At 34.0% G+C, this 23,373-nt stretch overlaps 1 protein-coding gene across 40 annotated transcripts in view; it reads left to right on the plus strand.

Annotated features, from left to right (window-relative positions):
- FOXP2 (forkhead box P2) overlaps nucleotides 1–23,373 on the plus strand; it is a 509,955-nt gene that overhangs the window by 139,423 nt on the left and 347,159 nt on the right. For all 40 annotated transcript variants that reach the window (XM_070264896.1, XM_070264901.1, XM_070264902.1 and 37 more), the window contains one exon: nucleotides 17,827–17,917. The gene's annotated coding sequence lies outside the window, so the exon portion shown is untranslated. The remainder of the gene's footprint in view (nucleotides 1–17,826; nucleotides 17,918–23,373) is intronic.

Below are 23,373 nucleotides of genomic sequence, written 5' to 3' on the forward strand. Positions count from 1 at the left end.
AATTAAAAGAAAAAAGAAAAAAAACACTGTCAGTAATTTTACTTATCATAACTATTCAGTTAGTGCCATAACATTTTAAAACACTACAAACCTTATAGCAGTGCTTGTGACAATATTTTTTGACTTATAAATTGAGTTTGACATTGTCTTTTTTCAAGGTTGAATGTGAAGAAGAAGTTTTCTATCTTAAAAACATCAGAAACATTGGCTGAGTAGACTAGCTGAAGAACATCTAGAGAGTTTCATTTATAAGAACATAAATTGTAATGTTTTACAGTGCTTAGACTGTGATGAAGTTTAAGGTTCCATAGTAGGCAGAGAAAACCTGGGTAAGCTATTAATAGTTTAGTATCTCATTTCCTGTGGGAATGTGTCTTCCACTTGAAGAGGAGAATATAGTAGTCTTATTTAGTGTAAAATTCATATATTGTAGAAGAGTATGTTAGAGGTCCCAGTTGGGTTTTTCCTGAATTTATTATCTTACAAAGTCAAATACAGATGCATCTTTCATAAAAGGAATAGGCTTATTCTAAAGTAATATCTGAGAGTCTTCGATCAGCTTATTACATTTTGATGACCATTTCAACCGATGAACAGTAGAAGTAGAATAACTGGAGAATACAAATGAAGTTAAAAAGTTATTGATGAAGAGCAACAGAATTCAAAACTCAAACTGTTTAACAAATAAATATTTTAGGCAAACTGGTTTCCAAAAAGAATAATTATTCCAAGGTATATTAAAGCTGTTTACACTGAAACAGGTCATTAAAAATTTGTGCTTTGGGCCGATTATGTTCAGTGACCTAACGTTTTAAAATAGATTTGGTTTCTGAGGGAAAAACAATTCTCTGAAAGAATTCCTCATAATGTCACCTTCCATAGAAAGTGATTCTTTGAGTAGGAATGAAAGATATAGGCAGAACATAATAGTAACCAGAGAAAGACGTTTGAGTCTCAGAGCTACCTACTAACTTCTTAATTCAGTCCTTATTTAGAGAGTATATGACCAACAGCTTTTGTATTATATGGTTTCTCAGTCATAAAACAAGCTTCCAACGGGAGAAGCAAGTTAATTGTGTCTGTGTTGGGAGAGGAAGATTAATACGGAAGTAATGGATAGGATCCTTAGGGCAGGAGCAGTGATAACAGCTAGAAACCTGACATTGAGAAAAAAGACAAAGCTTAAAATACAGAATTGTAAAATGAAGGCCTTGTTTAATGATGGGTTTTCCTGATAATATTCTGAATTATCCTTTATAAGAAGTCTAAACATAATACATCTTAGAAAGATTTCCATCTGTGGTAGCTTACAAAAAATGGGAACATCTGTGGTAGCTTACAAAAAATGGGCCTCCTATCCTTGAATGCAGGTCTTTTGACAAGGTGACTGGGCAGCTCCTCCCATGAAAAGCCTGTTTCTCCATTCCCTTGAGTCAGGGATGGCATCATGAATTCATTTGACCGATAGAATGTGGCAGAAATGATTTTAGTTCAGAAAATAGTAAAGTGCACCAATTGAAAAGCATAAACAAGTTTCAGAAGGGTTTGCCTACATTTTTCAGTGATAGATCTTAGTAAGTTATTAGAGGCAAGTTACCTTTACTTTTGAAAGCAACTTCATAAAATTGTCTAAGTTGTAATTATGTGAAATATCCTTTGATGACTCTATTAAACACAAAACACTATGCTGAACAGACCATTTCACTGACCTAATTTTTTATCCTAGTGTTTTATGTTTTTAGAGTATCAAAACAAATATTTACTTTATTTTTAATAGCTTAAGAACAAAAATCATTATGAACAGCTTAGGATTTCTCACTTTTCAGTTTTCAAACTTTTAATTAAACGCCAAAAAATCTTTAGGTTTTAAAAGTTTTATTCTTCTCAGTTTAAAATGAGGTCATAAAGAAAGAAGCAGATTTCTGCTGGTGAATATTTTAGTGGTTAGAGCTGCATAGGTAAGTTTGTGTAATGGTGTTTTAAAAGACATTCCCAGGCAATTAGCTGAACACATGAGGAAAGAGATTAAAGAGTGGATGGAAGAAGAGCTGCACATTTTTGACAATAAAACAATAGGAGATGGTTTTCAGTTTGGTACAAGGAACAAGAATGTCTGTATAAGACTACTGTCTCTCTCTTCCCTTTCAAATTGTAGGAGATGGTGGATAATCTGTGTGAATCTGTTAGGGAGTAATAAAGTTTCCTTTTGTTTGATCGGCAATTGTTGTTGTATGCCGTTAGGTAAATTTTGATGCACTTTCAATAAAAAGGACTATTAATGAATTAATGTTTATAAGTCTCTTTGAGCTCATCAGATGAAAGGTGTTATATATGTGTAAAATAGTAGTATTGTGGTGGTTTCCATGGCAACAGTAACTTTCCCACCTGACAGGAATTCACAAAGTAAGCTGGGTGAGTTAAAGTTGCTATGATAACGTAACTTTCTAATTTAAAACATTTCAGGTTGAAACTTTAATACTGCATAGATATTTTATTTCCATTAATATAAATTATATTTGTTCGTGTAGCCTTTTCTACCCTTGTTATTGGTGTATTTTCATAGTATTCTGATTATCCAAGGAAAAGACAATTAATCTTTAAACTGCTAGAATATTATCACTTTCAAAAGATTATTCTTCTTCCTTACTCCTCTATCCTTGGAGTCAGGAACTCCTGGGGTTCAATCTTAGTTCTGTTACAGTGTGAGCTCAAGCAGATTATTTGTCTCTCTTGTTCTATTTTGTCATCTGTAAAATGGGAATGTAATAGAACCTCTCTCAAAAGATCATAGCGAGGATTGAACACAATCGTATATGTGAAGTGCTTAGTACACTTTCTGATGCATCTTAAATACACAATAACTACTAGCTACTTTATAATGCATTATTTTCTACCCTTGTAATAAATACATCTAGGGCATCTGTATCCAATAGAACTTAGTGTTATGTTGGAAATGTTCGATATCTGCGTTGTAGAGTGTGGTAGCCTCTAGCCACTTATGGCTATCGAGCACTTGAAATCTAGCTAATGTTATTAAATAACTGAATTTTAGATTTTATTTAATTTTAATAAATTTAAATGGTAACATGCGGGTAAAGACTACCCATATTGGACAGTGGAGATCTAGTGTAAATCTTTATTTATTTATTTCATTTTCCCAGGAAACCATCTAGTTAGCATTCCAGTTGGAATCCTGGGGTTTCAGTCTCTGGCGGTCTCTCCTCTCTGGAGATCATGCATACTAATAGTAACTACACATTTTCTTACCTTTCTTCTCCTTTAATTCCTTCTTTTCTTTCTACCTTAGTTCTGTTTCTCCTCAGGATCTTCTGCCTGCCAACTTGCGTCATTCTTCCTTTCTGTGCGTTCCTCGGCTCATTTTTCTCTTATCAGCTAATTCCCTGTACTCTTAGCCAACTTTCTCCTTTTAGCTCTGTCTCATGAGGAAAGAAGGGGCTTTTATCTTTTGATAAACAACACTTTCTGTCTATTCTCTTGACCTAATTTCCTCCTAACTCCTTTGAAACCTAGCTCCATTGTCATTCCTGCTTTCTTCAGTCTTTTCCTCATCACCAATTTCTTTAACTCAATTTCACATCTATTGCTCACCTTCTTTTTGTTCATTATCAAAGTCTCAGAATTAGTCATCTATGCTTATGCAAAACTTCCTCACTTTCCATTTTCCCCTCAGTATCTTGTCCTCTGGTCAATCATATCTACTAGTTTTTATAGATCACCAGTGACTTCATGACTTCCTTTCTTAATCATTACTTTTCTTGACTTTAAAATGCCTGCATAATTCTCCAGTCTCACCTTGAAACTTATTCTTCCTTTGGCTTCCTAATACTATGCCATCCTACATTATCTCCTCATTCTTTGTAACGTTTGTAGCTCCTTTAAAATGCTTCTGTTTTCTTCTTTCTTCCAGCACTGTCCCCATGTACTTATTACTTGCCCTTGGTCAACTCTTCCATAGGCTTCTAACTGGCCTGTTTGCTGTCCCATACCTTCGTACCCATTTCTGTCCTTCTAAATGAATCCCTCTAAAGGTGGCTCACCGGCTGTTTTGTACAAAAATCTTTAATATTTATGTTTTAAAATCTGTAGCTTGGCCTTCAAGTAAAATTGGGCATGTTATAGCTCTGTCTGTTTAGTCTCCGTACTTAAGTCTTTCCCACTCTGTAACCGAGCATTTCTTTAAGTGGTTTAGGGAGTCTAGGCTCCCTAAGAACCTTTCAAGGTGGCTGTGCGGTCGAAGCTATTTTCATACTATTATTAAGATCTTATTTGTTTTTTTCACTCTTTTCATTCTTCTTCTCTGATGAATATACAATAGAGTTGTCCAGAGGTTAAATGACATTTGATAATGCCATTGCTCTGACAACTAATGGAATATGTACTTGTCTAGTCTTGGGATTTAAAAATTTCTCAGTTTAATGGCTAATAAAGTAAGTATAAAAGGAGATTATCCACTTAAATAGGAGCTGTTTTTGAGGGAGGAGGTTTCATAATAATTTTAAAAGTGTAAATGTAACCTGAGAACAAAGAGGTCTGAGAACTTCTGTTGTAACCTCATGTGACTATCCTAGTGTTGTTTCTCACAAATATGCTCATATTTTCCTACCTATCCCTATTTAAATGTCATCTACTCTTTAATGTTTAGATGAGATGCCAAGTCCTTCATCAGGCCTTTCCTGATCTCTCCCTTCACCTCAAACAGTATGTGATCATTCTTGTTTATGAACACTACCTCTGGTTCTTTATTTGTATCTTTTAAAAAATATGAGGTTTACAGTATTAATATATTTGGAAGATTACTAGATTTGCTTAATTTCTTGAATCAGAGACCATATAATTTTTAATCTTTGTATTTCTACTGAACTTCACATATTTTAGGTACTCAGTAATTATTTGTGTAATGGATAAAATTATTCAGTTGTTCAATTACCAGTCTACTTAACAGAAATTCATTTAGTGCCATCTGTGAATTAGATGTTTGAAAGATCTTGGAGGAGCTTAATGTCTCATAGTAGGTGATCAAATGTAAACAAATTAGTGTCATAAGCATTTTGTAACGTGCTATAAAATGTTTGAGTAGGGTTCATTAGAAGAAAAATGTAGCAAATGAGCAAATCTTTCTATGGAAATGGGGTATCAGAAAATGCTTTAGAGAAGTTGCACTTAAAATGAAAATTTTGCTTTCCCCAAATCATGTTCTTATGGCCAGGAGCATCCTAGGAGTACACTTGCTAAAACTGAAAAAGTTATCGTTTCAATGCTTAAAAATACCAGCTTCCTAGATCCTAAGGAAAGCAGCCTTTACTAACTCTCTTCTTGATAACCTTTCCTATAAAAAACTTATGAACAACTTTTTGAAAATTTTGTCAGATTTCAAAGAACATCTTCCATTTCTTTCACTTAGTGTTCCTCATTAAATTGTAAGTATCAAAATATCTTAATTTTAGAGAGTTACTCCTGCATGAACATGTAAATTAATAAATTAAAATTATGGTGAAATATACACAACATAAAATTTACCATCTTAACCATTTTTAACTGTATGGTTCAGTGATAGTAAGTACATTCGCATTTTTGCGCAACCATTATGAGAACGGTTTTCAACTTGCAAAGCTAAAACTCTGTACCCATTAAACAGTAACTCCCCGTTTACCCCTCTCCCAGCCCCTGGCAACCACCATTCCACTCTGTCTTTATGAATTTCACTAATGTAGGTATATTATATGAGAAGAGTCATACAGTAGTTGTCCTTTTGTGACTGACTTTACTTAACATTAATGTCTTCAAGGTTTATCGATTTTGTAGCATATGTCAGAATTTCTTTCCTTTTTCAGGCTGAAGAATATTCCATTGTATGCCTACACCACATTTTGTTTATCCATCCATCTGTTGGTGGACATTAAGATGTAAATTGGAATTGTACTTTTCATGTATGGAATTTATTATAATCAACTCAGCAAAGCACTGTACTTATGGGCTACCTGGTAGGGCATGGAGTTAAGATTGTTATGTGGTTATAGGTATTTGTTGGAGAGGCAATCTACTCACATGTAGGGTAATATTAGAATGTGTTTATTTGACTAGACTCTAGGCAAACAAGAATTCAGATTAAAAATTCAGATTGAGGCACTGGCCCCATGGCCGAGTGGTTAAGTTCGTGCACTCTGCTTCGGCAGCCCAGTGTTTTGCTGGTTCGGATCCTGGGCTCAGACATGGCACTGCTCATCAGGCCATGCTGAGGCAGTGTCCCACATAGCATAGCCAAAAGGACCTACAACTAGAATATACTACTATGTACTGGGGGCTTTGGAGAGAAGAAAAAGAAGAAGAAAAACATTCAGATTGAGTGCAAAAATACTCACATTTTGAGAACTACCACTCAGGGTTGTATGCAAGCTATGTATTAGACGTTTTGTCAACAAAAATGCAGTATCTGTCAGAATATAATGTTTTAAGAAAAAGCATAGCAAGTGGGAACAGGCAGGTCCTGTTTGCTGGCGCCGTGATCCTAGAGATATTGCTTCTGGTGTTCTTAAAGCCCTTATTTCTTTAGTATGTTCTGTTAGTGCCACTACTCACTCTGATGATTAGTAAAATCTGCACCCCTCACAGCCTAAAATGGAGAAAATCCATTTCAGACTCCCAGGGTCTCCACAGAAGACACAACTTCTGTGTCAGTAGGTCATTCATTTTTGGTCCTGCGACTCTGTGGCACTATTACTGCTTTTAAAGAAAGAATTGGAAAAACGTGTGTAGGCCTATTCAGGGACTCTGTGTGTGTGGGGGTGTGTGTGTTTCCTAATATTTGTTTCTGGATTTTCACTACTATAGATTAGCAGTACTAACTTATAGGAGCTATAAAAAAGGCAAGGAAACAAAGTTTTGCTTTTATTGAGCATGTATTTTGTTGAATGTGTATTTTAAAGAAACTATGATTGACAGTTGAGGAGAAAATAGTTCTCCCTTGGTTTTGGAGAAATCAGACCAATGATTAAGCATTATATAAAGACAACACTAGCTCATTGTGTTTAGCTGTATCTTTTTTTAAATCGAGATAAAATTGACATATAACTATTTATCTATATCTTAAATATCAATCATAAAAGTTTGATTTCCTTGGGGCTAACTGAACAGTCCATAAAGAGGTTTTCTTTGCTTCAATTCATGAAGTCATGTCATTTGCAACTGGATATTCTACGTAAATAAACAATAATGCACATACTTTATGTATAGAAGTTGCTGACAAAGAGTTTGATACGATTTAGAGCTTAGGGTACACCTAGGGATGTAGCAGGAGACCAATATATTGTTGTAAATAAATGTAAATTCTTTAAAAGGTAGTCATGTTGTTGATATTTTTAATAGGGATAAAAAGACAGGAAAATAATTATTTGTAATATAAATAACTGTAAAAAGGAATGTATTTGACATTTGTAATGAAAATTAAAAATGCCAAATGAGAAAGTAAAAATGTCCTTTTCCTTATTTATTAGTACATGCTATTCTTGAATTAAATGGTTTATATTTGATACACAAACTACATGATCCTATTGTTCTTGATTCAAAATTTAGTTTAGTATCATTAAATTATGATCCTACTAATATGAATGTCTTAAATGAGTTAATGCAATTCTTTTTAACGTATTTTTAAAGCCCCTTGGTCTTTCTGGTGTTCATCACTATCAATAAGACATGCACTTCAGAATTATGTTTCTCTCCACCAGTATTAGGGATACATTTCAGATTGTCCATCAGAAATTACTTCATTTTATGTATGGAGCCATATGTTTTCAAAGTAATGATCTTTTGTTCATTCATTCATTCATTTTCAGACAAATATTTAGAGAGCTTACTTGCATGGCAGGTACTTGTCTTGACTTTCTTATTTCTTTGATACAATGGCTTAATCATAGTCTTCGAGTAGTTCGTGGCCTGAGGATAATGACCGCTTCTGTGTTCAGTTTTACGAAATAAATAAACAAAAAAATACCAGAAAACAGAAAGAAAAAATATTTTGGTCAGTCCGGATGCAAGGAAAGATAATTCTGTAAAATTGAATTTTCTGGGTTGTATTTGAGAGTCAACCAGAAACTCCACTTATTTTTAAAATACTATAGTTGAAAATCTCAGTAAATTTTCAAATTACTATTTATTTGTCTAGAATGTAAACCGAATTTAATTGTATCCTTCCAAGTATAAGTTTTCATTATACAGTACAGAAATTGCTAGCTTATCTAGAGTGCTTCTTATTTCTGTAATTGACTCAACAATAAATTAATTTTCTCACTCTATGATGTAATGTGGACACACACAGATAATAACTGTAACAGTTCTCTAACCAGGTATAAGATATGTCTCTTTAAATACATCCTATGAGATTTTGTAGATCAATAGGCCAAATGAGAAGAGCTATTTGTTTCTAAAAATGCATTGTATCCAGATATATTAATTATCAGTTAATCTTTGTTAATCCAATAGTTCTGTGGAAGTTTTGGAAGTAAAAATAAATAGTGGAGTTGCTAAAATTAACACCTGAAATGGTGAATACAACCACATTAAGAAAGTCTAAAGCGTTTATCGAGTTTTCTCCCCTTTCGTTCAGGTTCTTGAACTAGATACCTAAGTGCTTCAAAGTTAGAACTCACTGACAGATAACTAACTTCATCAGGAAAGTTCTTTGTAAGGAGGACTGATATGGGGTAATAAGAATTTAGCAGCGTTGGATCATTGAGAAACATGTTCAGTAGCTAAATGGGTATACTTGCAAATATTTTTTTTTGCCTTTGATAATGCTTCTGTGAGTCTTCAAATTGGTGCTTCCAAAATGGGTTTTAAAATGTTTGACATGATATGCAGTGCAGAGTACTTTAAGATAATTCTTAAAGAAAATGGTATGAGAATGGGGTTTTGAATTTCCTGCGGAAATTTCAGGGATATGTCTTTATTATGATTGCCTACCGAGTAACTTGTCAGTTTGGTTTGGTATCTGGGAAGCTCCTAGCACAGTGCTTACACGTAGGAAATCCTCGATAAACGTCTGACTGGATATATATTTTTGTAGCTAAAAATAATTCGAAAAAAAGGACCTGATTATACTTGGCAGACTGTCCTGTAGATTCTCAACTAAACAAAAATAGACATAAAAGGGTGCGGTCCTGTCAAGTTGGCACCCTCCCCTGTCAATATTCAAGATGCATTTGTGTGATTATTTGAAAAGATAGTGTTTTGTAAAATTTCTGACAATGTGTTTATAAAATCATAATCTCTTTTTCAATTCTAGAACCAAAGATGCTGTTGTGAATGTTAGCTCATGTAAATTTTCCCACTTGTTGAGCTTGATAATTTGCTTTATTTCATACTGTATGTTGTTAAAGTGTCCATCAACTTTTGATTTTTCTAAAAACAAACAGGAAGAGGAATTGGCATAATACATGGTTTTATCTATGAAATGGACTATTTCTTAGTAATTGTAATGCATTGGGGCCTTTATATGAATCTCATCCTAGAGATAGAAGAGCATTCACCCGGGACATAAAATAAAATAAACTTCCAGAATCATATGATGATTAATAATTGTTGTCAACAATGAGTAAATAAACAACATAAGAGATAACTAATAAAGGATGATTGCTTCTCTTAATGAAAGAAAAAAAATAAAAAGACGGTAATGTTTTTGTTAAAACTGTCAGCCTGAAATTTGAACAATCTGTATTGCATCCTTCTATTGAGTGAGATCTGAGATTACGTAAGAAAATTCAATCTATCAAAGCGTTTTGTTTCATAAGGAACATAGCTGTGTTGTTTTACTTTAGTAAATATATAGAACAGCTTCTCTAAACAGATAAAATATATAGATCTATGAAGTAAGCTGAATTAGAAGGGAGATTGAGTACTGTAAAATGGGCGTGCCTTCTCACCTGGTGCGTAGATTAGGTTAGATAATGGAGGTATTGTGTTGGTGGAACTTCAGCTGAATAGTCAGTTAGAGAAAATAGGAGTATTGAATAAAAAGCTGTGGATAGGTAGGAAGCCAGAATTTCATAAATTTAAGTATCTTTAATATTCATTTAGCATTTATGAAACAAATACTATTCTGGATGACAATATGCTGGTGTTACCCTTGAAGAGTTTTTATCACAAAACATCAATATGTAAAGGATACTCCTTATTGGTAAATACATTTGTATTGTGGTAGAACTGGTATCAGATTAGGACTATAAACTTGCCAAAGGAATTTGGGGATGGAGTCATTTGACAAGTGGTAGAGAAAACATGAAAATTCCAAGTCATCCAGGGCCATCAGGCTCCTTATGTAGTTGTGACTATCTATCCCTCAAATGACTGGGAAATCCTGCAACTCCCAATATCCTAAATATTTCTTACCGAGTGTAAAAGTCTTTCCCTAAGGTTGGAGTTCTGGTTCTCTAGACTGCCTGCATCACATTTCTTCTGGTTTGAAAGAGATGGACAAACTGTCTCCAGCATCAGGAAGGCGGCCGAGGAGTCATTTTCATCCACATTACTGTGCCCACTTACCTCTCAAAGTCTTGTTTACAGACTTGAGCACTCTGTTATATTGCTGAAAATGAGACCTTCTTGCCACCAAAAATAAGAGAGGAAAATGAGAAACTACAGAACCAGGGATTTGTTCTGAGGATTGTAAATGTTGACCTGGTACTAAACTTGGTACCTCTGTTAATATAAAAACAGGTTGATCAACATGGAAAGGAAGATGAGCTGTCTTGTTTTCTTATGGAAGTAACAAGGAAAGGAGAGAAGGATAGAAACAGGAAGGGATGAGGAAGAGAACAAAAGAAGAGAAAGCAAGCAAGCATTTGATGTCTGATGCGTTTTTTTAAGGGTTAGGCTTCGTACTGCAGTGAAGACTGTGAAAGAAAATCACATCTATGTGTTGTTCTGTATAATCCGAGTGTGTTTAACCCTGCTTTACTAATTCTAGTAGCAGCGTTCTTGAATATATTTCTTCACCATAGTCCTCTAATTTAGTCTTGTACTCTCAGTCAAAAATAACAATAAAAACTAAAGTGGTTTTTGAAGGACTTCTCTTTTATTAAGTTAGTGGTGTATTTTTTGAGCTCCCACTGAGCACATGCCTCTATAGAACGAATTAAAATCAACTCCAGCCTGTGCTTGAACCCAGGAGCTTGTTTTCAACTTATTACGTATGGTGGCAAAAGTTTCTGAATTTGGGGTCAGAATTCACACTTTAATTTTATTTCCAGAAGTACTTTTCTTCCCTTCTCCAATTTTTAATAATTTGCTCTATTAGTAGTGGTGTCAAGAGGACTGTGATTTTTCTCTGTTCCACAGCCTATTGGAAATACTAAACAGTTTTTGTTATTTTGGAAATTTATTATTCAGTTTGTTGTGGCAGCATGTATTTACATGTTTATGCTTTATATGACTTTAATAGTTCTAATTCAAATAATTGATATAATCATTTTAAAAATCTAGTTCTAATAAGCTTGAAAGTTTTTTGTTAAAGTTGTGTGTCCTATGAAAAGTGAGGCATGTCTGCTTGATGAGCCCTTTTCTAACTTCAAATGTCATCAAAATGATTGGCTTCCAGTAATTTTTTTTATATAAATGGAGATAAAAAGTTATATATACTTAAAAACCTTTAGCTTTTAGAATATAAGAACTATTCTTTTTGTTACTTCTTGAGAGATTCAGAAGGGCGTTTAGTTTTGATTCTGACAAGTGTGTCACTTTCTCCACTTGCCTAATAATTATTTTCACATGGCAAATTGCTATTATAGTCAGTATTACCATGTGCTTAGTTTTGCTTACAAGGTATCATATTTTAACTTATAGTCTGTCTCTGGTTTCAGGGAATATCATTCATTCAAAAGCGTATTTACTGCGTGCTTAACCTGTCCTGAAGCAGTCAGCAGGAAGAGTATCTTTGATCTCTGTGTCTCCAGCAGATAACAAACATGGTACTTAGTAGGTGTTCAGTAACTGCAGGGATTAAAGATGAAGAAAGTCTTTAATGCAATTTGAAATTTCAACCATTGCTGTTCAACAGGTGTAAAGTTTCATTATGCAAGATGAGTAAATTCTAGAGCTCCGCTGTACAACGTTATGCCTGCAACTAACAATACTTTATTGTGCACTTAATAATTTATTGACACTAGATCTCATTTTGTGTTCTTACCACAATAAAAAATTAGAAATAAAGGAAATTTAGTTATAAAGTATTTTTACATATTTGTGTAACTATGGTAATGCATTTTTACACACTTCCACCAGGCGGCTCTTACTTTTGCTCTCAGTGAAGTCCAAGAAAGCAGAATCCTACAAGTCAGCGTCCTAGCATTACCCCTGCCTTTCATGACTGCCTGCTCCCCTTCCACCTTTCAGTATTATTTGTCTGCTTATTGTTTTAATTTTGATTTTTACATTCTCTGACCAAACCTGCTGATAAATTATAGATATTTTCAGTTCAAAGCTAGAAATAGATTAATCAATGTAAAAAGTGGCTAAGAATAAAATTGTCATATCCCTGAATAAATATATTTTGAACTGTGCCCATAATGAGAGCAAACTTAACTTTCATTGTGGCCTCAGTTGTTTTCCAGGTGAACTTTCATCTCAATTCAGTTCCTATGACTGTATCTCCATAATGGTTTGATGGGGATGTGGTGGAGCCTGAAGCCTCATTTGCTCCACCTTCTTAGATCCAGATGCTCTTAACTAGGGCGTAGGTCAATCAAACAAGAGTAACTCTTGCATTGGCCCCATTCTGTAGAGATGATGTTTACATGATTTACCCAATGTAGCTAAAATAACAGTGAATATAGGTTTTCTTGGTAATTGAAGTACCTCTTCTTAGCAATTCTGAGGGATCTCTTTTTACCTCGTACTCTATAAGGATGACAGAATGATGATTTGAAAACCAAACTCATGGAAGAAATCTCATGCAGATTAGCTATAATTAGTATTTATGTGTGTATGTTTGTATGTGCTTCATAGCTTTGCATCATAATGCAGTCGTCATTACAGTATGGCTCCAGTATTAACTACCAAAACTGAAAATCCTACTTTATTAATGTATAGGTTATATCAGTAGTTTTCAAACTTTCAAAACCTTATTCCATACTCAAATAAACTCCACAATGTATGTTATCATTAATGTTATTTGAAATCCCAAAACAATATTGTGCCATATTAAATTAAGGCAGTGGGACAAAACACTCATTGTTTTCATGTCTTATCTCTCTTGAAAAATCACTGAATTAAATTTTGAACCAAGATTACCCAAGGGCAGTATCTCCCTCATGGTTTAGATCCACTGTCTATTCTACCTAAAATTTCCCTTTTAAATTCTCATGCCTATCCAGGTCCTTGTTGATTGGTCTTTAGATTAATATATCCATTCCAGAAATATTTATTAAGTGCCTGCTATGTGCCAGGCAGTAGTTTAGGTTTATTGGACTCAAAAGTGAATGGAACAGGCAAAACTCCCTGCCCTTGTAGAGTTCACCCCGCTTTAATCGGAGTTGGGATACTAACTGTAGTGAGCGCTCTGTATCTCTGTTGGCAGTTTCACAGCATCTAGCCTTTGCAGAACCAACTTTTCAAAAATCTTAGCTATTTCTTTTCTTGGTATTTGCAACCTTTCTAGAAATGATAATGGTATGATGTTCCTCTCATGTAAATGCCTGATGCAAAAAAGATGCAGACCCCTTCATAAGCTTTGGTAGGAATAGAAGAACTAGTCATATAGAATGTGGACTGTCTGCCTTCTGAAAAAAAAAGGCTGTCCCCATTCTTTCTTTTATCCTACCAGCATACATCTCTGTTACCTAACAACTAGAATTAAACTCATGACTTTGTTGTTTTGCCAGGGTTTGATTGTTTAATTATTTTCTGTTCACTAAAATATTGGTTATACTATCAGCCTTTGTAACCAATGAGCAGTTGTTTACTTTCTCTTATTTGGCTGTGGTTAACTAGCTTCTTTTGAGATAATATATTAATTCTTAGTACTCACTATTCTCCAAGAAAATCTATACTCTATAATATGAAAATAGTATTTAAAATGTTAGCATATTTTTTACTTTTGAACATCAACTACACATTATGACCTATATAACAAATGTATTTTATTTACTTCAGATTTTTAGCATATCTTCCAAATTGTGAAATTCACTAGAGTAAAGGTTTTCTATTATGCTATTTTGCAGTAGAATTCAAAAGACTTTTTTTACACTTAAGCTTTGTATGATGTAATTTTTTTCTTTTTGTTTAGAAAACAATTAAATGATAGTATTTCTTTTAGGACATATCTTCATTTTTGTTAATTAAAAAACAGAAAGGTAGAAAATATTAACAAAGAGTTCCAAGTAACAGATTAGAAAACTAAATCTCTTTCTTGACTATCAAGTTCCTAGAAAAAAGTAAATAAATACAGCAAAACTAAACCACTAGTAATTGTGAACAATTCATCTAATACCGTTTCTTAAAGAAGACAGGTTAAACTCTCTGGGAATGTCTGAGTGATGCTCTCCTCTTCTACCACAGCAAACCTTAAATAAATACATCACCCACTTTAAAAGGCTAGAAGAAATTAGAAAAGGGAGTGTTTGTAAATGTAAACTGTATAGAGATCCTTTTATTCAGGAAGTCTTTTTTGACTGTCTTGGCTTAAACTGCGTGCTGCTCCTGTATTTAGACCGTGTTGCTCAGCACGCTGTAGAAATCGTCCCCTGCATATTCCTCCCTATGCTGCACGCTCTGAGAATAGGGTTGTGGCTTTATCTCAGTGCCTGGACAATGCCTGGTGTATAGTCAGCGACCAATCACCGTGTGTGAATGTGTACATGTACGACAATTCTAATTAGCCTCTCCAGCTCTGGTTTTGCCTTTTCCAATTTATCTTATTTTCCTTTACTGGCTTAAGTTGTGTTTTTTTTTTAAATAAAGTTTTTTTGTATAATTAAGTCATTATTTGGTTCTTAAGTGGTTATTTGGCATATAATTAAGTAATCATTATGATCACTGTGATCAATAATCTATACGTTTTATTTTTATTTTTTGTTTTTTGAGGTTTAAGTTACTAAAATAATATATGCTTCTGTAAGTAAAATCTGTATGTTGCAATGGTGATATCTTCTTTGTTTATTTTTAAAATTAGCTTCTTGCCTTTTCTTTTGTATTTAAATTTGAATTTTATCAGAGAGATACATGCACAGAGTTAAAAAGCCAAATAAAACAAAAAACTTATAATGAAAAATAGCAGTCCTCTGCCTTGCACCTTTCCGCTACCCAGTCCAGCTATCTAGGGGCAACACGTTCCTGGTATTTACATCCATAATTTTAAATAGTATGCTTATGCTTATTGCTATTTCTTGACTTACCAATTTTTGACATTAATTTTGAGTAATGAAAATGGAGAAACTAGTGGAAGAGAAAGGCATGTAAATAAAAAAGTGAAGTACGATCTAAGCTAATGTACGCTACTGTCAGTAGAGTTCTGCACAAGGTGTTTTGGGTTCATGAAGAATGGATAGACATTTTAGGTCTTCCAAATTGCTTTTAAGAAAAACTGTTTTGTTTATGCTTCCATTAGCAGTAAATGAGAATGCTCATCTTTCTGTATTTTCGCCTACACTGGATAGAATCCAGCATTCAAATTTGTGCTATTCCGATGACATGAAGTGGTATTTCATAGGTTTTTAAATTTACATCTTCCCGATAACTAGTGATTTTGAGCATTTTAAACTATATTTGATAGCCATTCTGGCTTCCCTTTCTGAGAAACTGCCTTTTCAGGGTTTTTTGCTCATTTTTCTATTAGTTTTCCTCTGAGTATATATTTTAATATTAGTTTCTTGTTGGTTTTAAGTCTTCACTTACTTTATCTATGAAATTTATCTATGGTTTCCTTCACTGAAAAATTCTCCTTTTGATTTAGCCAAATCCATCAATTTTATGCCTTATTATTTATGCTTTATAGGTCTTGTTTCAGAATTGTCTGTTACTTATGGGTCTCAAAAATAGTCACCTGAATTTTTTCTGATTTCTTTAAAAAGATAACTTTCACATTTAAAACTTTTTAATCTCATTGGAATTTGGATTTATTTATGGTGTAAAATAAGGAGCTAAGTTTATTTTCTGCCATTCTGAGACTATTTTTCTTTCTCCATACAATGATTCAACATTAACCTTTTCTTTTACTTTGTGATATTACCCTTACAATATATAGTGCTTTCATTGATATGTGGGCTTATTTCTGACCTCTGTATCCCTGTGTCTGTACCTGGCTTTGTAGTATATCCTAATATTTGATTATGAAGAGTGATTCCTTCTCTTTGCTCTTCATTTTTGAATTTTACTTTGATATTAATAGACTTTTTACAGCATATACTTTTAAAATGGCTTTGTAGATTTTCTTTAAAAATCTAGAATTTATGGGTGGATTTAGGAAAAATTGATATCCATGAATATAGGAAAGGGAAAATAAACCAATATAGAATTAGGAAATCATTTAGACTGCTACACTCTAATAAGAAATCTGTTTCTTTCGGTGGCATATAGCAGGCTGGAAATAATTATGGAAGAAAGATTGACACAGGGAAAGTCAAGAGCCTGTTCATGTGCAAAATTTTATCGTTAAGAGACATACGGACAAGAGAAACAATAGAGACAGAATGCTAGAATGTGAAGAAGAGGAGTTTAAATTACCTTAATTTTTGTGACTTTGAATTACCTTAATATTTATGATTAACTAAACAATGGTTTCAAGTTATGCGTCATAGAATACCTAAGGCTTTGTGGAATTACCCCCAAGCTAGCTGGGGAAAGAAGAGTGGTAGCACTATTTGAGGTTCTGATTCAACCAGAGTACTTCATTTTTATCTGTTTGATTAATTGATCTCTCGCTAAGATTTCATTGGAAGAAAGGATTTTTAGCCAAAAATGCTTGGAAATGATTTAAGTAAAATTAGTGAAATGTCTAAATGCTCAGCAAAGATGGCATTCGATGTCATTCATCCTTTCAATGCCTATGACAGACATTCTAATTGAACACAGTGCTCCTTCCTGCTGCAAACTCAGATTGAGTCTCCATAGCTGTCCGTGCGGTCACTACCAGTCAATCAGAGTGAGTGCATGAGTCCAAACCCAGTTACTCTCTGTACACTTTGAAGTCCTGTAATTTTATTGGACCTTCAGAACACTTGGTTACCCTAAGAAAGGTATGAGGTAAATATTTCAGATTAAAGAAGTAAGAGACTAGAAAAGAGAGTGGTGAAATGGGAAACGGGTCTGGAAGATACAAATTCAAATAAGTATTAAGGTAATAACCCTTACATTGTGATTATAAGGAGAAGATGCTTGTGTCCAATTTACTAATTGTGGAAAGGTCTACAAAGCTCATTAAGTATATTTTGAAGAGGCAATTGAAATCAGTCATGTTTTCATTTGGGAACCTTGAGACATAAATAATTTTATTCTATAAATTATAAAGTTTAATCACCAAAAGTTTAAACCTGCCAAATCAATGTAAGAGTGGGAAATAAAATCTGCATTTCTTAGAAATACTCTCATGCTGTCTCCGTGGTCCTCGCTGTATACCCAACAATGGATTTAAAGTTCTCTAAATTAAAACATGGAAAAGCATTTTCATACATATTTGAAGATTCACAAAACAGTGAATGCATTAACAGTTATCCTTATTTGAGGTGGAATATGTTTTACGTTCTGTGAAGTCATTGAATGAATTGTGACATAAATTCAGAGTTAATTGTCAAAGCAGTGACAATTATTTGTCTCTATTAACAGGGCTACTCTACTGTGGTGCTGGGATTGAACTTGCCTAGGGCTCCGCATCAAGGTTGACTTGAAAGTCTTGCGGAAGATCTGTAAGAAACAGGTAAGTGGCCTTTTGGAAATAATTCTGTTTTGCTCATTGTGCTTGTTCTTGTTTTTCTAATGTTTATTTTATTCTTTAATCTTTTGGTTAAGTATCTTTGCCCAAAAGTTAAAAAAAGTTATCAGTGAACCATAGAGACATGTCAAGTATGGCAGTAGAAATATTTACCACTGTCTCTTCTCTTGGGCTTCCCATTTTGACTCCTTGCTGTGCATTCTCTTCCTATTAAACTTGGTCTCACTTTTTTTGAAAGTCAGCACAAATATGTGTGAAATGTGAATTTGATTTTGAACTATTGAAGGGAAATGATTAGGCAAGAAAAGCACTTGGAATATTTTCTCTTAGTATTATGCTGGCCTTTTATACTGATGTTTTCAGTATTATTTTATTAAGAGTCAATAGATATTGAGGTTTGAGGGATCTAGAAATGTCAGAAAATAAAGAGAATAACATATTAGTAATTATTTTTTGAAACTTTGATTTTTTTTTTAGTAAACTTTGAGACCCAGCAAGTCAGCTGTTTAGAAGGGATTTGTTTTCTTTTTAATGTTAACCTTCTTTAAATCTAATGTTAGTTTTCCTTGGTATTTACAATGTCAATTTAGAGAACTTTAGATCCGTTGTTTGGTACAACCCAAGGACCATGGAAACAGCATGTGATACATTTCCAAAAGGTGCAGATTTTATTTCCCACTCTTACTCAATATATGAGATTTCTGTAAAAGTCGTTTTTCAGTGTCACTCTTGAACTATAGTATCAGTCAACAGTATGTCATAGGTGGCCAAATCTGTAATAATATAATTATAAAAAAACTAAAAGAAATTTTAGGTGAGGAGTTTATATCATTTCTCTCCCTACTCTTTATCCCCAAAGAGAGAACCATGGTGCCCTGGCTTCTTCAGGAATCCTTTTACTTTTCTTGCCCATCCACTCAGAATTCCTTATCAAGGGAGTTCACCATTAAGTATAGGACAGACCTCAGGATCCTTACTGGTCTGCCTCCATTACTCTACCCATTTCTAAAACTTTCTCCAGATCGAGACTCCGTAACTTCCCTGAGGAATTTTTGTCAATATGCTTGAATTATAGTCAAAAATTTCTTAGGTATTTTAGCTACAATTTTGTCTACTTTATCATTTTGCTACATGTACAAGCAAAATGATTCCACGTTGATTTAGCATTTAAGATTTTTGAATCACTTTGGGAAGTTTTTATTTCATTTTACTCTTTCATTAAACTCATTAATTTCACTCTTGCATTTCTTGTTATATAAGTAAGGCTGATATTATTATCCCTTGTTTAGTAAGTGGAAAAACTAAAAGACAAATAATTTAAATGATTTGGAAAAAGTAGGATAGCTTGTTGTGATTTTACAGCTAATAATCAACAATTAAGTGTTATTAGAATCCATATCTGCTAACACACAATCTTTTTTTGCTGAGTTTTATAGTTTATGCTTATTATAGATAGTGGTTATGTTGATACATTCCATCTTAGTAAGACCTTTTAATATTTAAATTGTAATTTTTTTGAGTAATAGGGCATTTATTTTAATAATAGCAGGGGGATTTTAGATTTTAAGCAGTAGTTACTTGATAATGAACATCATGGAACCATGAAGGAAACAATTTTTAGGAATCAAGTCTTCCCAAAAGGGAACATGATTGTGTCTGAAGTTAGTCCTTAAAACTGCTTCTGGAACTTGCTAATTAGACTCTGTCTAGTCATATGTTTATAGTAGCAGTTTTTAATGTTTTTAAATGAAGACCAACCACATATGTAAATAATGCATATGCATAATGCCAGTAGTTCATCTTAATGGAAAAATACTTTCTGGAAAAGTTTTTTTTCTTGGAAATATACAGAGTTATGGACCCGAGAGCTGGAGGTATTATGATAAGAGAATAATGAAGTGATGGAGAGGTAAGGATTTGGGAGTCTGGTAGATATGTTTTCCCGTTGATATGGGTTTAGCCAATTGTTAGCTTTTTTTTTTTTAATCAACCTTGGTTAATTTCCTTAAATCTTTGCACTTAGTTTTCAAACAGTAAAATGAAGGACAGATATACCTGTTCGTTGGATTACGGTACAAATTTAGCACTTGATACATAGCTGTTTTTGAGAAATATTAACTTTCTTCTTCACTTTCCCCTCCTCTGTTCTCTTCCCCCCAAAATCCCTAAAGTGAAAACTTGGTTGAATCTTCTTATTTTGAAACAATTTATTTAGTATTTTCCCCATTTTACCTCTCAGAGAGATTAAATAACCTGCCCTAGGTTATATTTATACAATGGGAACTAAAATGTTGTTTCATACAACTTAGAGTGTTTGTGTATATGGGTAAATGGGTAGTTGGGTGAGTGTGTTTTACTTCATGATATTCACAATTATTTTCAGGATTTCCATTGTAAGAGTATTAAATCCAAATAAAATATCAATTTTAGTTATTTCAGTGGAGTAGAAATAAACATTCACATACTTACGGAAAAATTGCTGTAAGTTTCGTAAATACTTATTGAAAATTAGGCATCATACATGACAAAATATTGGCTCTAATTGTCAAATCATTGAAAAGTAAATGGACTGCAGGAAGCTTATTTGACTGAGGAGGGGCTGGGTCAGTGATTCAGATACATGATATTCTGACATTCCTGGGCAAAAAGAAGCAGAGTGAAGACAAATACGAATAGAGAGCCTATAGAGTGTAGCTGTTGAGACTGCAAGCTTGGACATCAGATTACGTAGATTTCAGTTATGGTTCCAAAACAAACCTACCATATGTGAAACCTCGGGCAAATCATTTAAACTCTGCAATCCTTAATTTGTGACTCTAGAAAATAGAGATAATGCCTACTTCATAGAGTTGATTTGAGGACTAAATGTGTGCATACATATAAAAGCCATAGTAAGCATTAAAAAAAAAACTTAGTTGCTATTTACTTCCATATTAATTTCAGATATTGACTGTATTATCCAGGCCACCTGGCAAATATCCTGCATAGCATTCTAATCTTGGTCCATGAAATGGTAAAAATGAGTTAATTCTATAAATGTGCTTTTTGTGTTTTGGTTAGCATGTGTATTGGTTTTCTATTGCTATGTAACAAATTACCACATATTTAGAAGCTTAAAACAACACACATTTATTATGTCGGTTTCCATGGGTCAGGAGTCCAGGCAAGGCTTACCTTAGGGTCTGAAATCCAAATATTGGCTAGTCTGCATTTTCATTTGGAGTTCTGGATCTTCTTCCATATTCACTGGTTTTGGGGAAAATTTAGTTCATTGCACTTCTAGGACTGAGATCGTCAGCTCCTAGAGGCTGTCCATAGTTTCTGTCCCCATGGCCTTCTCTCTATGGAGTTCTTTAAAGCCCGCAGGAGAGCTTCTACTGCACGCTAACAAGATAGAGTCTTGTATGTATGTGTATATATTTGTAGAATATGTGTATGTGTAGTAATGTAATCATTGAGGTGCCATCCTGTATCCTTTGGCCTGTGCTATTGGTTAGGAGCAAGTCACAGTCCTGCTCACATGCAGGAAGAGGGAATTATACAGGACATGAACATGGGTCTGTTCTGCCACAGCACGATAAACTTCTTAATGTAAAATTCATGTAACCTGTTATTTTAGATTTTTACAATTATGTAATATTTAATAAAAAAGGATTATTGTCACTAATTTTAAATTCTTATTCTCAGATATTTTTGCTTACAGTATAACTCCCAGCAGGCATTCCTTCCTGCCAAATATTTAGTCATTATTTCAAGCTGGCTGACCACAAGACTAAATACAGCCTACCCTGGTATTTAATACTCTTCAGAATCTGAAAAAACCCGAATATCCAAACTTTTCTCCCCATTACTCCAATATGTATACCTTGACCTGTAAGCCTTACACTTGCCCACATCTTTGTCAATGTAAATCATGTTGTTTCTTTCCCTTTTACCATCTCTTTAAAGCACATTTAAATTTCTACCTCTTCTATTACACTTTTCCTCTTTCTTTCCTCTTTTTTAGCCAGCCCAGGACTTTCCCCACATAGCATTATATCTGTCTTACTTGCAGCCTTGCATATAATAGTATCTTAAGAAATATTCACTGAATATGTAAAATGCCTTCTTGATTTAAAGCAGCTGTCAATTTGAGAGTTATATTCAGTTTGAGAATGGTATTTCAAAGAATATTCTTCATAAATTATCTACTCTTACATTGTCTCAGTAGTCTGAAGTGTACCTAAGCAACACTTAAATTACCGTTAAGAATCCATTACCACTTACCACATTTGGAACTGATTGCACATGGGAAGAACATGAATAATTGGGGTCCAGAGACTGGGCTGTGGTAGGCAGCCTCTCAGATGGTTCTTAATGATCCTCATCTCCTGGTTTTCACACCATTGTGTTTTTCTTCCCATATTTACCAGAATTGGTCTATGTGGCCAATAGAATATGGCACAAGTGATGGTATGTTGCTTTCCAGATTAGGTTTTACAAGATATTGAGACGTCTGTTTTGGGTGTACTTTCTCTCTTGTTTCTGTTTCTCTCCCTCCCTCCTTTTCCCTCTCCCTCTCTGCTTCATGACTTGCTCTGGGGGAGGCTGGCAGTCATGGAGAGGCCCATGTGGTGAAGAACTAAGCCCACTGGCCAACAGACTGGGAGGAACTGGCAAAAACCTTCAACTTCCTGAGAAACCCTAACTAAACCTAAACCACCCAGCTGAGCTACTCACAGATTCCTGATCCTCAGAAACTGTGTGGGATGATACATGTTTTTGTTCTAAGTTGCTAAATTTGGAGGTAGTTTTTTATGTTATGTAGCAATAGATAATTAATATGTAATATAGTATCTTACCCCTAAAATTATTTCCATAGATTTCAGCACTGTCCTTGGCTTTGTAGGAAATACAAGGATCAGTAGTATACCAAATTTATGGTCTCTGAAGCAAATGTATTGGTAGAGATAGGCATATGTAGTCATAAGATAGTGAGCCGAGTGAGAAGAAAATGTGAAATGTTTATATTTCACCTGGAATACTGGTTTTATAATAGGCAGAGGCTACTTTTAATCTCTTGCCCATTAATCACATCAGTGTTGGAGAGTCATGCTTACTTAGAACTGAGTAGGTCTGGATGTTGGTCTGGTACTGGTTCTTTTGTAGAAGAGCTGTTTGGAATAGTTAAAAACACTCTTACCTTTACAGAATCTGAGCTTGCGGAATCTGTTCTACTACTCTATCAGGCTAGTTTTATGTGTTACACCTTTAATGTCCTTATAGATTTGAAAAGAATAGAGTTACATCTAAGTATCTAGATTTTGGCTGCTATGCTTTGAAGTATTGAGTTCACTAGGAAAATAATACATTTAATCTGCAGAAAAGTGAGTTGAGAAAGATGTTTCAGGAAGTAATAGAGCAATGTTTCGTTTTGTGAGGAAGATTGTCACTGAGCTAAC

The sequence above is a fragment of the Equus caballus genome, chromosome 4 (genome assembly GCF_041296265.1).
Source record: "Equus caballus isolate H_3958 breed thoroughbred chromosome 4, TB-T2T, whole genome shotgun sequence".
Taxonomy (NCBI): Eukaryota; Metazoa; Chordata; class Mammalia; order Perissodactyla; family Equidae; genus Equus; species Equus caballus.